Source organism: Callithrix jacchus, chromosome 4 (assembly GCF_049354715.1).
Source record: "Callithrix jacchus isolate 240 chromosome 4, calJac240_pri, whole genome shotgun sequence".
NCBI lineage: Eukaryota > Metazoa > Chordata > Mammalia > Primates > Cebidae > Callithrix > Callithrix jacchus.
Window position 1 is genome coordinate 32,317,314 of NC_133505.1, and position 15,325 is coordinate 32,332,638.

General features: G+C 47.6%; 1 pseudogene; it reads left to right on the forward strand.

Annotated features, from left to right (window-relative positions):
• Positions 1-9,376, forward strand: part of LOC144582386 (acid phosphatase type 7-like) — a 33,168-nt pseudogene extending 23,792 nt beyond the window's left edge.
• Positions 9,377-15,325: the final 5,949 nt, after the last annotated feature.

Genomic DNA, 15,325 nt, shown 5'->3' on the forward strand with positions numbered 1-15,325 from the left:
ACAGAGCAAGACTCTATCTCAAAAAAACAAAACAAAACAAAATGAAAATTAGTCGTGTGGTGGCAGATGTCTGTAGTACCAGCTACTTGGGAGGCTGAGGCAGGAGAATCACTTGAGTGCAGGAGTTAGAGGCTGCAGTGAGCTGTAATCACACCTCTGTACTCTAGCCTGGGAAATAGAGTGAGACCCTAACTCAAAACAGACAAACAAACAAATGTGGATTGTAGAGCTAGAAATCTGCTCCTGCTACTTGGCAGCTGAATGATCTTGAGCTTCTTATCTAACTTCTTTGAGCCTCAGTTTTCCCGTCTGTGAGAGGGATGATCATAGTTTCCATCTCACAGGACTATATGGGGGTTGAATGACTTATTACATATAAAATGCTTAGAACAGTGTGGAACTTGGTAAATTCTGTAGGTATTTACCATTGAGAGGCAGGGGAAGATAAAGGTCAGGGTGGGATGCACGTGGGAGGAAACAATAACTGGGGTGTGTAGAAGGAGTGGCTTACCGTTAGGTAGACCCAAATAATAATGGCTCACCTTTCTTTATTTTTGCCATTGTAGTTTTAAAATAATAAAAATATTTATGATTTATTGAGCAGCTACTGCGTACCAGGCATTGCCTAGATGTTCTGTATTTAGTAGCACTTTATTTAATTAATTAATGTATTTATTTTTGAGACAGTCCCACTCTGTCACCCAGACTAGAGTACAGTGGCATGATCTCAGCTCACTGCAGCCTCCACTTCCTGGGTTCAAGTAATTCTTCTGCCTCAGCCTCTGGAGGAGCTGGGACTACAGGCATGTGCCACCACACCTGGCTAATTTTTTGTGTTTTTAGGAGAGAGGGGATTTTGCCATGTTAGCCAGGCTGGTCTTGAACTCCTGACCTCAGGTGATCTGCCCACCTCAGCCTCCCACAGTCCTGGGATTACAGGTGTGAGCCACCGCATCCAGCACCAACAGCTATTTATACACCAAAATAATCCCATAGGAGTGGATTTCCTTTTCATTTTATAGGTGAGGGAACAGAGACTCAGAGAGAGGAAGTAATTTTCCCAGGGTCACACAGCTGGAGGACAGTGAAGTTGATATCTGATAACTACAATTTATTGAGTGGCACTGGCACTGGCCACATGCTTTGTGTATTTGACATCACTCGGTTCTTGCGATCACCCTGGTTATCTATTACTTTGTGCATTGCATAGAACATGGAAGTTATGCTCAGAGAGTCCAGCCACATGCTGGAGAGTGGATGTGTTGGCCAGGCACAGTGGCTCATGCCTGTAATCCCAGCACTTTGGGAGGCTGAGGTGAGTTGATCACTTGAGGTCAGAAGTCTGAGACCAGCCTGGCTAACATGGAAAAACCCTGTTTCCACTAAAAATACAAAAATTAGCCAGACATGGTGATGTAAGCCTGTATTCCCAGCTACTTGGGAGGCTGGGGCAGGAGAATGGCTTGAACCTGGGAGGCAGAAGTTACAGTGAGCCAAGATCAAGCCACTGCACTCCAGTCTGGGTAACAGAGCAAAACTCTGTCTCAAAAGAGAGAGAGAGAGAGAGAGAGGGAATGTGCTGGAATATAAGGCAAGGTCTGGTCTGTCTGACTCCACAGTTTGTGCCCTAAAAATATCCTACACTCACACAGCCCTTTCCATATGCTGTGGTTCCATTTACAAATACTATCTCATTTAACTCCCACAACATGAGTGATGTGGCTACTGTTACTCTCCCAACACTTTTCAGATGAGGAAAACTGAGGCCCAGAAAGGACTAGCACCTTGCTCAGGGTTGCACAGCCCATCAGAGGGCAGAGGTGGGATTGGAAACCAGGCCATCTGGCCCCAGATTTCAGGCTTTCAGCTCTAACTACTGTCCCTGTTTTTGTCTCTCACAGGATGGATTGTAGATGATGTCTGGGTGGTGAGCCCTGTTTGGCCAGAGGACGTACCTCTAGGGATGGGAGCCACTCTCCTCCAGAAGCCTATATTTTGCTACCTTGGCTGCTTTGACCAGACACTGACCAGACCTGGGTGGGGAGTTGGGTGTGTCCTGATATTCCTGCCATCCAGAGGCCCCATGTAGGCTGCATGCCGCTCTATGGAGCTAGGGCAGCTGTCCCCTCCTAGAGAGGTGGGAGTCCTGGCTGGCTGTGGAGGGAGCAGGCACAGAGTGACACAGGGTGGGCCTCTGCTGGCATGGCCCCACCCTCCTGCAAAGCACTGATCAAGTGAGGTGCCCGTAGGGCTTCTGGAATCAAGAGCCTTAAACTGTGGCTCGGTGGACTTTGCATGTTTGCTGGGGCAGGAGAATGGCTTGAACCTGGGAGGCAGAAGTTGCAGTGAGCCAAGATCAAGATCAGGAGTATTTTTAGTAGAGACAGGGTTTCACTATTGGCCAGGGTGGTCTTGAAATTCTGATGCACATGCCTTGGTCTCTCAAAAGTGTCCCTGGGCTAGCTCCTTTCCTGCCCAACTCTCAAGGGCATCGCCAGCCTTCCATCAGCAAAGTGGGCAAAATCATTGTGACACTACTCACCAGCAGGTAGCATCAGGGGGCTTTTTCTTCTGAGCCCCACACTGAGAGTTGGTCTGAAGCTGGCTCCTGCTTCACGGCTCATGGAGTGTGACCCAGGGTCCCCTCATGTCTCAGTTTCCCTGCCTGGCACCATCTTATCTGGGAAGAGGAGACATGCTAAAACTCGTGCTTCCCAACTGGCAACCTCCACAGAGGGCAGAGGTCGGACACTGGGGTCAAACAGAAACTGGCTCAGATCCCAGCTCTGCCACTTCCCATGTGACCATGGGAAAGTCAGCAACCCTCACTGAACCTCTGTTTCTTTATCTGTAATCCAAGAATGATAATACTCTGAAGCTGCCTTGGGATTAAATGAGATTGAAAACCTTTGGATGGATCTTAACTCTTCTTTTGCTCATGCTCCACATCTGAGTATCTAGAAATCCTGTTTGCCTTCAAAATTGATCTAGACTCTTTTTTTTTGAGAAGGAGTTTTGACCCTGTTGCCCAGGTTGGAGTATGGTGGAGTGATCTCAGCTCACTGCAACCTCTGGATTCAACTTATTTTCCTGCTGCAGCCTCCCAAGTAGCTGGGATTATAGGCACACACCACCACACCTGGCTAATTTTTGTATTTTTAGTAGAGACAAGGTTTCACTGTTGACCAGGGTGGTCTTGAAATTCTGATGCGCCTGCCTTGGTCTCTTAAAGTGTTGGAATTAAAGGTGTGAGCCACAGTGCCCGGCTCAATTTAGACTCTCTATACTTCTGCCACCCCAAAATCCCCACCCTGGTCCTGTCTGCACTCATTTTCTGCAGATTTCTTGGACTCCCTGCTCCTTCCTGGTCCCTGGGGTCTATTCTCCACACACAACCAAAGCAGAGACAGGGTTTTACCATGTTGGCCAAGCTGGTCTCAAACTCCTGACCTCAAGTGATCCTGCATCAGATCACACCCGCCCCTGCTCGCAGCTCTCTGTGGCTCTGTCTCAGGTCCATGAGGCCCCAGACAATCTGTCCCTGTCACCCCTCTGTCCTCACTCCCTCCACTCACCCACTCACCCACTCTGCCGCAGCCACACTGGCCTCTGCATTGGGCTCCCCACCCACTTTTGCACCGGGAGTTCCCTCTGCTGGGAATGCTGTTCCCCAGGGAACTGTGTGGCTCCCGTTATCCCTCCCTCAGGTGCCGCCCTCAGTGCCATCCTCTCTGACCCTCTTGTTTAAAACAGCTACACCCAACTGGAGGTCATCAGTTTGAGGGAAATAAGCCAGGCACAGAAAGACAAAGTCACATATTCTCACTCGTTTGTGAAAGCTAAAAGTCAAAACAGTTGCTCTCACGGACACGGAGGGTAGAAGGAGACCAGAGGTTGGGAAGGGGGGTGGGGGCTATGGGGGTGGGCTTTTTATGTTGTGGGTTTGTTGTTTTTCAAGAAGAAGTCTTGCTTTGTCTCGAAGGCTGGAGTGCAATGGCAATATATTGGCTCACTGCAACTTCCATCTCCCGTGTTCTAGTGATTCTCCTGCCTCAGCCCCCTGAGTATCTGGCATTATAGGCATCTGCCACCACATCTGACTCATTTTTGTATTTTTAGCAGAGACAGAGTTCTACCATGTTGGCGCTGGGCTGGTCTTGAACTCCTGACCTCAAGTGATCCACCTGCGTAGGCCTCCCAAAGCACTGGGATTACAGGCGTGAGCCACCACACTCGGCCTTGGTTTTGTTAATGGGTTAAAAAAATTAGAATGAGTAAGACCTGCTATTTGACCACACAATAAAGTGACTGTACTCAATTGTAATTGTACATTTTAAATAACTAAAAGAGTGTAATTGGATTGTAACTCAAAGGATAAAAGCTTGAGGATGGATACCCCATTCTTCCTGAGATGATTATTTCACGTTGCATGCCTGTGTCAAAACATCTAATGTACCCCATAAATACATACATTTACTATGGACCCAACAAAAATTAAAACTTAAGGCCAGGCATGGTGGCTCACACCTGTAACCTCAGCGCTTTGGGAAGCCAGGGTGAAAGGATCACTTGAACTCAGGAGTTTGAGACCAGCCTGGCCAACATGGCAAAACCTCTCTGTAGGAAAAATACAATTAGCTGGGCATGGTGGCGTACACCTATGATCCAGCTACTCAGGAGGCTGAGGTGGGAAGATCACTGGAGTCTGGGAAGTCAAGGTTGCAATGAACCAAGGTCACCCCACAGCCTGGATGACAGACAGCCTGTCTAAAAAAATAATGATAATAAATTTCTTAAAAATTAATAATAAAATAGTTTTATCTTCCCACACACCTCCCATCCTTCTTCCCTGCTTTATATTTCTTCAAGACACCTAGGACCAGGCACAGTGGCTCACACCAGTAATCCCAGCACTTTGGGAAGCTGAGGAAGGCAGGTCATCTGAGTTCAGGAGTTCAAGACCAGCCTGACAACATGGTGAAACCCTGTTTCTAGTAAAAACACAAAAATTCGCTGGGTGTGGTGTCACACCCCTATAATCCCAGCTACTAGGGAGGATGAGGCAGGAAAATGGCTTAAACCCGGGAGGTTGCAGTGAGGTGATATCGCACCACTGCACTCCAGCCTGTGTGAAACAGTAAGACTCCATCTCAAAAAAAAAAAAGCATTTAGATCTTGTGACCCACTATATAGATACATGCTTAATTATTTGTTCCTTGTCTTTCCCAGAAGAATGTGAGTTCCCTGGACCACAGGGTTTTTTGTTGTTGTTTTTTGCCAGTTCTGTTTCCTGGCTGTTACCCTGATCACTGGTATGTAGTAGGTGCTCAAAAAACGTGGTTTGCATACAAGAAGGACGGAGTGAGAAATAAAAGTAAAACGCTTAGCACAGGGCCTGGTACTGAAGAATGCACAACAATCAGTAGGAACGACAGTGACTTAGGTGACTGATAAAGGCTCAGCCCTTGGGAGCTCCCCATGGCTGGATGTGCAGGATACTGGCAGGCAGGACTGATGGCAACACCTGCCCCATGTGACCTGCACAGGAAGTTGCGGGTTGTAGGGTCAGAGACTCTGAAGCTGCTGAGAGGTGAAGCTGAGCAAGGCCTTTTTTTTTTTAAGATGGAATCTCACTCTGTTACCAGGCTGGAGTGCAGTGGTATAATCTCAGCTAACTGCAACCTCCACCTCCTGGGTTCAAGTGATTCTCCTGCCTCAGCCTCCCAAGTAGCTGTCACTACAGGTGTGTGCCACCACACCCAGCTAATTTTTTTTTTGTATTTTTAGTAGAGATGGAGCTTCACCATGTTGGTCAGGCTGGTCTCGAACTCCTAATCTCAGGTAATCCACCTGCCTTGGCCTCCCAAAGTACTGGGATTACAGGTGTGACTTACCACACCTGGGCTATTTTTATTTTTTGTTTTCTGAGACAGGGTCTTGCTCTGCTGCCCAGGCTGAAGTGCAGTGGTACAATTATAGCTCACTGCATCTTCAACATCCAGTGCTCAAGCAATCCTCCTGCCTCAGCCTCCCAAGTAGCTGGGACCACAGGTGAATGCCACCATGACCAGCCAATTTTCTAATTTTTTTTGTAGAGACAGAGGTGGTGGGGGGAGTGAGAGGTGGGGAGTTGAGAGGTTTGGTGGGGGGCGGTTGCTATGTTTCCCAGGCTGGTCTAGATCCTCCTGCCTCCCACAGTGCTGGGATTCCAGGTGTGAGCCACCAGTCCCAGCCTGCATCTTACATTTGTATTGACTAAATTTGGACACCCTAAGATTGAGCAAGAAGGACATGGAGGGAGATGAGAGAGCATGTGGAGTGGGCAAAAAGTTGAGCAGGAGCCTCAGTTCCTCCTGGATTCCACACACACAGCCAAAAAGACAGGATGCTCCTGGAGGATTTTTGCAGGGGTTTCTGTTTTTTTTTGTTGTTGTTGTTTTTTGAGATGGAGTTCTGCTCTTATTGCCTATGCTGGAGTGCAATGGCATGATCTCAGCTTACCACAACCTCTGCCTCCTGGGTTCAAGTGATTCTCCTGCCTCAGCCTCCGAAGTAGCTGGGATTATAGGCATGTGCCACCACGCTTGGCTAATTTTGTTTTTTTAGTAAAGAAAAAAGGGTTTCTCCATGTTGGTCAGGCTGGTCTTGAACTCCCAACCTCAGGTGACCTGCCCGCCTTGGCCTCCCAAAGAGCTGAGATTACAGGCATGAGCCACCACCCCCTGCTAGGGGCTTCTGTTATATGGGTTCCCTCCTTGGGTAAGAGTCCTCCTCCCAGAACTTTGATGCTTCTTTTCAGCAAATTTTAAAAATGGAAATATATTAATTTTATTTCAGGTGAGAAAGCAACACATTCATTGCTAAAAAGATATAAACTCAAACCATGCAATAAAGAATAAAGCAGTCACAAAAATTATAGTTATGTGAGGTAATGCATATGTTAATTAACTAGAGTTAGTCATCCTGAAATGTATATATACTTCAAACATCGTGTTATACACGTTAAATACATATGAAGTGTTGGATACAAGATTGAAATAATCAACCAAGACAAAAGTATGCCAAATTGCAGGGTCTTTATTGCCGGTGACCATGGAGGACTCATGTCTCTCCAATCCGTGGCTCCAGACTCAGGGGATCAGGGTATTTAAGCTGAAAAACCACATAATGGATGCAGGGCAAGCAACTTTACAGTAACTACTGATAAGCAAAGGCCAGACAATTATTGATAAGAAAAAGGGAAGCAGTGTACATTCTTTAGAGTAAGCTAGCAGTTTTGTTTACAGAAGCCAAGTCAGCAATTATCGCAAGGAGAATGGGACAGTACAACTTATCTTTGTAAAAAACAGCTTTGTCTTATAAAATGACGTTTCTCAGGCTCTAACTCTAGGTCCGCTATAGCACATTCCCCCCTGTTATTTTAACATGTATGAAATCTTTAGTAGTTTTTCTCTTTTTGGATCCCTTTTCAATTAAGGAACTAACATACCCTCCAGTGGATCTTTTAGTAAGGACCCACCGGTAATAGGTGGGAGTCAAGGGGGGTCCTCTCCGAGGGGCTACACCAGGAATCGGGGGAGAAGGAGGTTTACTGTGAGGAGCATGAAGGTCTCAGCTTTAGGTGGTCTGCTGAAGCTGAGGTCACTCTCCATTGTGTGTCTGGGGGGGCAGTCTTGACATGTGAGTGGTGGATCCAGGCAGTCAGTCCATCCACCTTGATTGCCGTGGGAGTGATCAGGATCACGGTGTAGGGTCCTTTCCAGTGAGGAGTTAGGCCAGAGGCAGTGAATCTCTTTACCAGGACTTTGTCCCCGGGCTGGAAGGGGTGGTGTGGCTGGTCAGTGAGGTCCACTGGGGTAGGTTGAATTCCCCTGATGAGCAGGTGCACCTGAGACTGAACAGACTGTATTGCCTGCAAGGACTGAAGGAGTGTATGATTATGGACTTCAGCATGTATGGTGTCTGCAAGTTTGGGGAGTAAGAGAGGGGGCCTTCCAAACTTCAAAAGGAGTGAAGCCTTTTTTATAGGGAGTACATCGGGTATGGAGGAGAACAAAAGGAAGCAGGTTGACCCAGTTTTCACTGGTCTCTAGAATGAATTTTGTTAAAGTCTCCTTTATGGTCCGGTTCATCCTTTCAACCTGCCCTGAACTCTGGGGGCGATAGGCACAATATAGTTTCCAGGATATGCCCAGGGCTTTGGCCAGGCCCTGAGAAACCTGTGCTGTGAATGCAGGGCCATTATTTGATCCCAGTGTCAGGGGCAAGCCAAATCGAGGAACCAGTCCTGTAACAGTCTTTTGGTTACTACCAGTGCAGTTTCTGACCTAGTAGGAAAAGCCTCGACCCATCCAGAGAAAGTGTCTACAAACACAAGGAAGTATTTATAGCCACATGCTGGAGGCTTTACTTCAGTAAAATCTACCTCCCAGTGTTCCCCTAGGCTAGTACCCTTAAGTCTTATCCCTGCCTGACTAGACCTACTGCCTCCTGGATTTACCCTGGCACACACATCACATTGAGTAGTAGTTTCCCTAACAATTTCATGTAAATGTGGAATGTAGTATCTGGCCCTCAGTAGCTCAGTGAGTTTTGTTTGTCCTAAGTGCGTGGCCTGGTGTGTGTCCTTAACTAGAGTATGTCCTAGAGTCTTGGGGAGCACAATCCTCGTGTCTGGTAGGGTCCACCATCCTGTGGAATCTTGTCATCCCCCCTGTTCTTTAGCAAAGTTTTCTTCATCAGGTGAGTACATAGGGGTAGGGGGCAGGGTTGGGACCAGCAGAGTCACAAGAAGAGGTTTTACTGGCCCCAAGGCTGCCTGTCTGGCTTGCAGGTCAGCTTCCCTATTTCTCCTTGCCTCTGGTGTATCTCCCTTTTGGTGTCCTTTGCAGTGTATTAATGCTACTTGCATACAAGAAGGACAGAGTGTATTAATGCTTCTTGCATACAAGAAGTCTTGGGCTTCCATATAGCCTCTAGTAGGGCTAGGATTTCCTCTGTTTTTGATGACTTTTCCCTCTGAGGTAAGTAGTCCTCTTTCTTTATAAATGGTTCCATGTATATGAGCTGTGGCAAAGGTATATTGGCTATCAGTGTAGATGTTGACAGTTTTTCCCTCTGCCCAGTCCAAGGCCTTAATCAGAGCTATGAGTTCTGCCTTTTGGGCTGAGGTTCCATGTGGAAGAGCCTGGGCCCAGATGACCTGCTCTAGGGTGACCACGGCTGCTCCGGCATAGCTGACTCTGTCGACCATGAAACTGCTGCCATCTGTATACAGTACCTCCTCTGGGTTCTGTAGGGGAACGTCGGTGAGATCCGGTCACGCAGCATGGAAGACATCTATTGTCTGTTGGCAGTCATGTATGGGCTCCTCTAGCTTGCTGTCAGGTAGCAATGTGGCAGGGTTTAGAACTGTTGTTTTTGAAAACTTTATGCAGGGCTGATCCAAAAGTAAGGCCTGGTATTGGACTACGCAGGCATTAGACATCCATTTTCCCAGAGCTCCACAGAGTAGTGACTCCACTGCGTGGGGTGCCACTAAGTTTAACTCCTGCCCCAAAGTCAGCTTGTCTTCCTCTTTGACTAATAGGGCTGTGGCCGCCACCACTCTTAGGCAAGCCAGCCATCTGGAGGCTACAGGATCAAGTCTTTTAGAGAGATAGGCGACTGGCCAGGACCAGGAACCCAGAGTCTGGGTGAGTACCCCCTTAATGACCCCATTTTTCATGTACAAAGAGCTGGAAGGGCTTAGAGTTGTCAGGCAAAGCCAAGGTTGGGGCCGTGGTCAAGTCTTCTTTTAGCATGTGAAAAGCCTGCTGTTCTGTTACCATCCAAGTCAATGGCTGGTCCCCTCCACTACAAACGTACAAGGGTTTCGCTATTTCAGCAAATCCCAAAATCCATAGCCTACAGTACTCTACTGCCCCGAGGAATTCCCGAACTTGGTGTTTGGTGGTAGGGGTGGGTATCTGCAGTACAGCTTGGACTCAGCTGAGTGCCAGCTCTCAGTTTCCCTTTTCTATGATACAGCTCAGATAAGTGACTCTCGACTGGCATATTTGGGCCTCCTTGGCTGTGACCCGGTAGCCCAAAGTCTGTAGGGTCCTTAGTAGGGACAAGGTGGTCTCCTTAAAGTCCTCCTGGGTTTTTGTGGCCAAGAGTAAGTCATCCACATATTAAAGGAGGGTACACCTTGAGTGTTCAGCTCAGAAGGCCACGAGATCTTGGCTCAGCGCCTCAACAAACAGAATGGGGGGATTTTTGAAACCCTGCAGCAATCTTGTCCATGTGAGTTGCCCAGAGACTCCTGTATCAGGGTCAGTCCATTCAAAAGCAAATATGGCCGGCTGACTGGAGACAGTAGTATACAGAAGAATGCATCTTTCAGGTCCAAGAGAGTATAGTGGAGGGGGTCTGGGTGCAATAGTCTCAGGAGGGTGTATGGGCTTGGGACTCTGGGATGAACAGTTTCTACCCATTTATTTACCTCCCTCAAATCCTGCACAGGCTGATAGTCCTGTGTGCCTGGTTTTAGCACGGGGAGCAGGGGGATATTCCAGGGAGATTTACAGGTAGTGAGGATTCCTCACTTGAAGAGCCTGGTGATGTGTGGAGCAATTCCTTTTCTGGCTTCCTGGCTCTTAGGGTATCGTTTCACCTGGACTAGAGTTACTGTTGCCAAGAGTTGGACCATGACTGGGGTGCAGTGACTTGCCAAACCTGGGGGACTTGTCTCAGCCCATACTTCTGGTACATTCTCTTGGAACTGGTGGAGGAGGTCTGGCATTGGTGGTTGGTCTGTCTTTGTGGATAGGGCTTCCTGCAAGAGATACTCCTCTGACAGCACAGGAGATAAGGATCTGCTGAGGTGGTCCCATGGCTAGGGGAGGAAGAATTGACCTTTGCTGCCGGCTTGTGGGTCAGCTGCCTTATTTCCCCTTGCCTCTGGTGAATCTCCCTTTTGTCGGCAGTATGCACATTGGTTGCGCCCTAACTTGGGCCTCCGTCCCCCTGGGCCTCTCTGCTGGGTTTCTGGTCTTTGGGAGAAAGCCTGGGTTTCCTGGAGTGCTGCTATCACTGTCTTAGCAATCCTCTTATCTTGCTTGGCCTCTAGGGTGTCTCTATTGTTAAAGACTTTTTGGGCAATCTCCAACAACTGAGTTAGATTCATTCCCTGGAGCCCCTCTAATTTTTGCAATTTTCTTTTGATGTCTGGGGCAGACTGGGAAACAAAAGCCGGATTTATGGCCCGCTGATTTGCTGGGACCTCAGGGTCAATAGGAGTGTAGGTGCAGTAGGCGCCCTGTAGGTGCTCAAGGAAAGTGGCTGGGAACTCCTGTGGACCCTGGGTCATGGTCCCTACCTTGGAAAGGTTCGTGGGTTTTCAGGATGCCCCCCTAACCCTCTCTAACAAGTACCGGTGAAGATTGTTCAAAGCCTGCGTGCCTGCTGGGGTGTTTGGGTCCCATTTGGGCCTGGTGGAAGGAAAAATTGCATTAATTTGTTCCTGGCGATCTTCTACTGATCCTCCCCCCATCCCAATTATTGCTTTATGGGCTTCTTGTCTAATTTTACTTTTTTCCTCTGTTGTAAACAAAACCAGGAGTAGCTGCTGGCAATTGTCCCAGTTAGGACAGTAGGTTTGTAAAACTGACTCCAGGAGCCCGGTGAGTGCCTGGGGCTTCTCAGAAAATGAGGTATGTTGAGCCTTCCATTATACAAATCACTAGAGGAAAAAGAGATATGAACAAGGAAGGGGTGGGCCCGGCTGCTGCCATCTGCGGGAGGTGCTTCCCAGAGGGGCAGCAGCTTTGGTGGGTGTGGGGCCCCACTTTGTGTATGGAGGGGGGACAAGGGCTGATTATTAGTACTGTCTGAAGAGGAGTGTCTGGACCCCGTTACCAAGGGCCAAGAATAAGGTGGGGGCCACTCTTGGTCCTCAGCAGGGGCTGAAAGAACAGCAGGTACCGAGGGGCTTTTCTTTGGGCCTGCCAGCATAATCTGAAGTCCAGCCTGCTTTATGCATTTCTCCAGCCAAGGAGGAAGGTGCTGGATCAATTTCAGCCACTGATCAATGTATGGAAATTGATCGGCTTGGCCTAGGGACCCTGTCACCTTGTTCCAGACAGCCTGAGTGATCTTGGGGTTGTATGTCTCTGTTTCTGGCCAGCCTACCCCAAAGGCCAGCCACTCAAACTCACAGAGGGTCTGAAGCCTCTGTGGGGTTAGTTTAACACCATACTGGCCAGAGAACCCTGTTTTAAAAGTTGTTGTCATGCATCAAAGGGGGGTGCATGGTCGGGACTGTGATGAGCCCATTTGGTTTTTCCTTCAGTTTTTGAATTTTTCCAAGAGATTTAACTAATTTAAGACTGGCTACACTGAGGATTTGAACCAACAATCTTGCAGTCGTGGGCCCCACCCCTTAACTACTGTTCTAACAAGTAACTTGCACTACAAAGAGTTAGAAAGCTGTTCATAAAGCCAGATTTTAGATGCAAATACTGCACCCTGAGGCAGTGTGGCCTGCCTGAAAGCCAGGCGGGGTTGTTGGCTGGCAGAGACAGAGAAAAAAATGCTTTTTTGTGTCAGTTTAAAAACTGAGCTCTAAGCCGCTGGGCTGGCTGCCAGCTCCCTGCCCCTGCCCCTGCCCCTTCACACAGGGACCCTGAAAAGCATTAAATTCCTGTCTCTCTATCTCTCTCTCCTTGTTTCTCTTTTCTGTCTCCTCTATTCATCCCCTCTCTCCTCTTTCCTTCCCTGTTTACTTTCTCTCTCTCCTTCCCCTACTTTCTGATCCTCTTTTCTCTTTCCTTCCCCTACTTTCTGGTCCTCTCTTCTCTTTCCTTCCCCTACTTTCTCTTTCCCTCTTCTACTTTCATGTTCTCTCTCCTCTCTTTTCCGTTCTGTTTCTGCTGTCTCCTTTTGGGCCCCTTGCTTGCTACTCGTGTCTTCCTCTTTTGAGGCCAATTTTGGAAAGCCTCAAATTCAAATTTGGCCCTCTTTAAAGCAGGTTTTAGCAGGGCTTCTACAGCCAGGTCCTGCAAGGACCAGACAATTAAGTTGGTGGGTCTATCTTTAGTCCTAGTCAAAGGAACAGGGGGTAAGGGCCAGGGTAAGGTGGCAGCCTCTCTCCCTGTACATCACAATTTGTAGAGTGTGCAAAAGAGTTGCCAATCTGTCTTTAGTGGTTTATAGCACCCGAATTAAGAGAATAAAACAACTAGAGTTAATACTATCTGCCACATGGAAAAGGAAGAAAGAGTGAGGCCTCAGTGATAGAAGAAGAAGATGAGAAAGAAAGAGAAGAGGATAATTTCTTCTGGGGTGTAATCAATAAAAGTTCCCTGCATCCAGTGGTCTGTCAACCAATGCAAGATATCCCCTACTTCAAGGGAGGATGGCCTGAGCCAGTGTATGTCTGCTAGCAAAAGTCTAATAAAACTGACAAATTTACAGACCAGACAGAACCACATACAAGAGTGATAAACAAAGGGTGGGAGTCCCCCAGAAGTGGGGCCAATCAGTTGCCTGCCTGGCCGTGTTCCCAAAGGAATGTTTCAGGGGCATCTTGGCTAAGGTGTGCCCGTATAATCCCCGGGCCTGGTCATCTCAGGATGGAAGTCCAAGTAGGACAGCTCTGAGGTGAATCACTGTAATGCCTTATGACACTCCTGTAGAACCATGGGTGAGGGCCCACTGAAGCCCCATAGCTTTTCAGCCATGGGACTACATATATACACATTCACTCTCTCACTCACACAGAGGTTATGAAAAACAACCAAATGCTGACACCCACTATGCCAGCTACCCGATGCTGATACCCACTATGCCAGCTACCAGAAGGCTGCTACCCACTGCAACAGCCACCAGAAGGCTGCCACCCACTATGACAGCCACTAGAAGCCTCAAGAAATGCCTCAGTGAGGCTTGCCAGTCCCCCAATGCAGGCCCTTCCTTTGAACTAGTTCCCAGATTCCAGACCTACCTCTGGAGGCTTTTTTTTTAGGACCCTGAAGAATTTTGGGTGAATGTCAGCCAGGTGGTTGCTTATCCTCCATGGTGACATTCTGGAGCCCTGGGCCAACTCAGGGGGTGCCTCCCCTAGCGGTCCCTGAGGTGGGAGTGGCTGCCCAGGTGAGACTCTGAGATGGCTTTTGTCTAGGTGATGGAGAAATATAATTAATATCTCACTGGGGCCTCCAAATGAAGTATTGGATGCAAGATTGAAATAATCAACCAAGACAAAAGTATGCCAAATTGCAGGGTCTTTATTGCCGGTGACCACGGAGGACTCACGTCTCTCCAACCCATGGCTCCATACTCAGGGGGATCAGGGTATTTAAGCTGAAAAACCACATAGTGGATGCAGGGCAAGCAACTTTACAGTAACTACTGATAAGCAAAGGCCAGACAGTTACTGATAAGAAAAAGGCAAGCCATGTACGTTCTTTAGAGAAAGCTAGCAGTTTTGTTTACAGAAGCCAAGTCAGCAGTTATCGCAAGGAGAATGGGACAGTACAACTTATTTTTGTAAAAAACAACTTTGTCTTATAAAATGATGTTTCTCAAGCTCTAACTCTAGGTCCGCTATAGCACACATACCTTTTACCTGCTAATTTAAAAAAAGAGGTCTGGGTGCAGTGGCTCACACCTGAAATCCCAATACTTTGGGAGACCAAGGCAGGAGGATCTTTTGAGACCAGGAGTTTAAGATCAGCCTGGGCAACAAAGTAAGAAACTCTCCCTGTTTTTGCTAGCTAGCTAGCTATAAAAATAAATAAATACATAAAATAAAACAAAAAGAATGTAGGCCAGGCACAGTGGCTTACTCCTGTAATCCCAGCACTTTGGGAGGCTGAGGTGGGTGGATCACTTGAAGTTACGAGTTCGAGACCAACCTGGCCAACATGGTGAAACCCCGTCTCTGCTAAAAATACAAAAATAAATTAGCCAGGCATGGTGGTGTGTGCCTGTAATCCCCACTGCTCTGGAGGCTGAGGCAGAAGAATTGCTTGAACCTGGGAGGCAGAGGTTGCAGTGAGCCAAGATTGTGCTATTGCACTCCAGCCAGGGCAACAAGAATGAAACTCTGCCCCAAAAAGAAAAAAAAAAAGAATGTAGAACTGGAAAGTGCTGCCGTTTCATTGCTAATGGCTACTAACTTTTAACATTTTAATATTTATCCTTGTAACCTTTAATTTTGTTAAATGAAAATCCTATCATATGATATGGGAGGATTTGTAGCTTTTCTGCTTAAATTAACATGGGTATGAAATCATCTGCATTTTTTTCTATTTTAAGAAATAAACTATTTTTTTGAAGC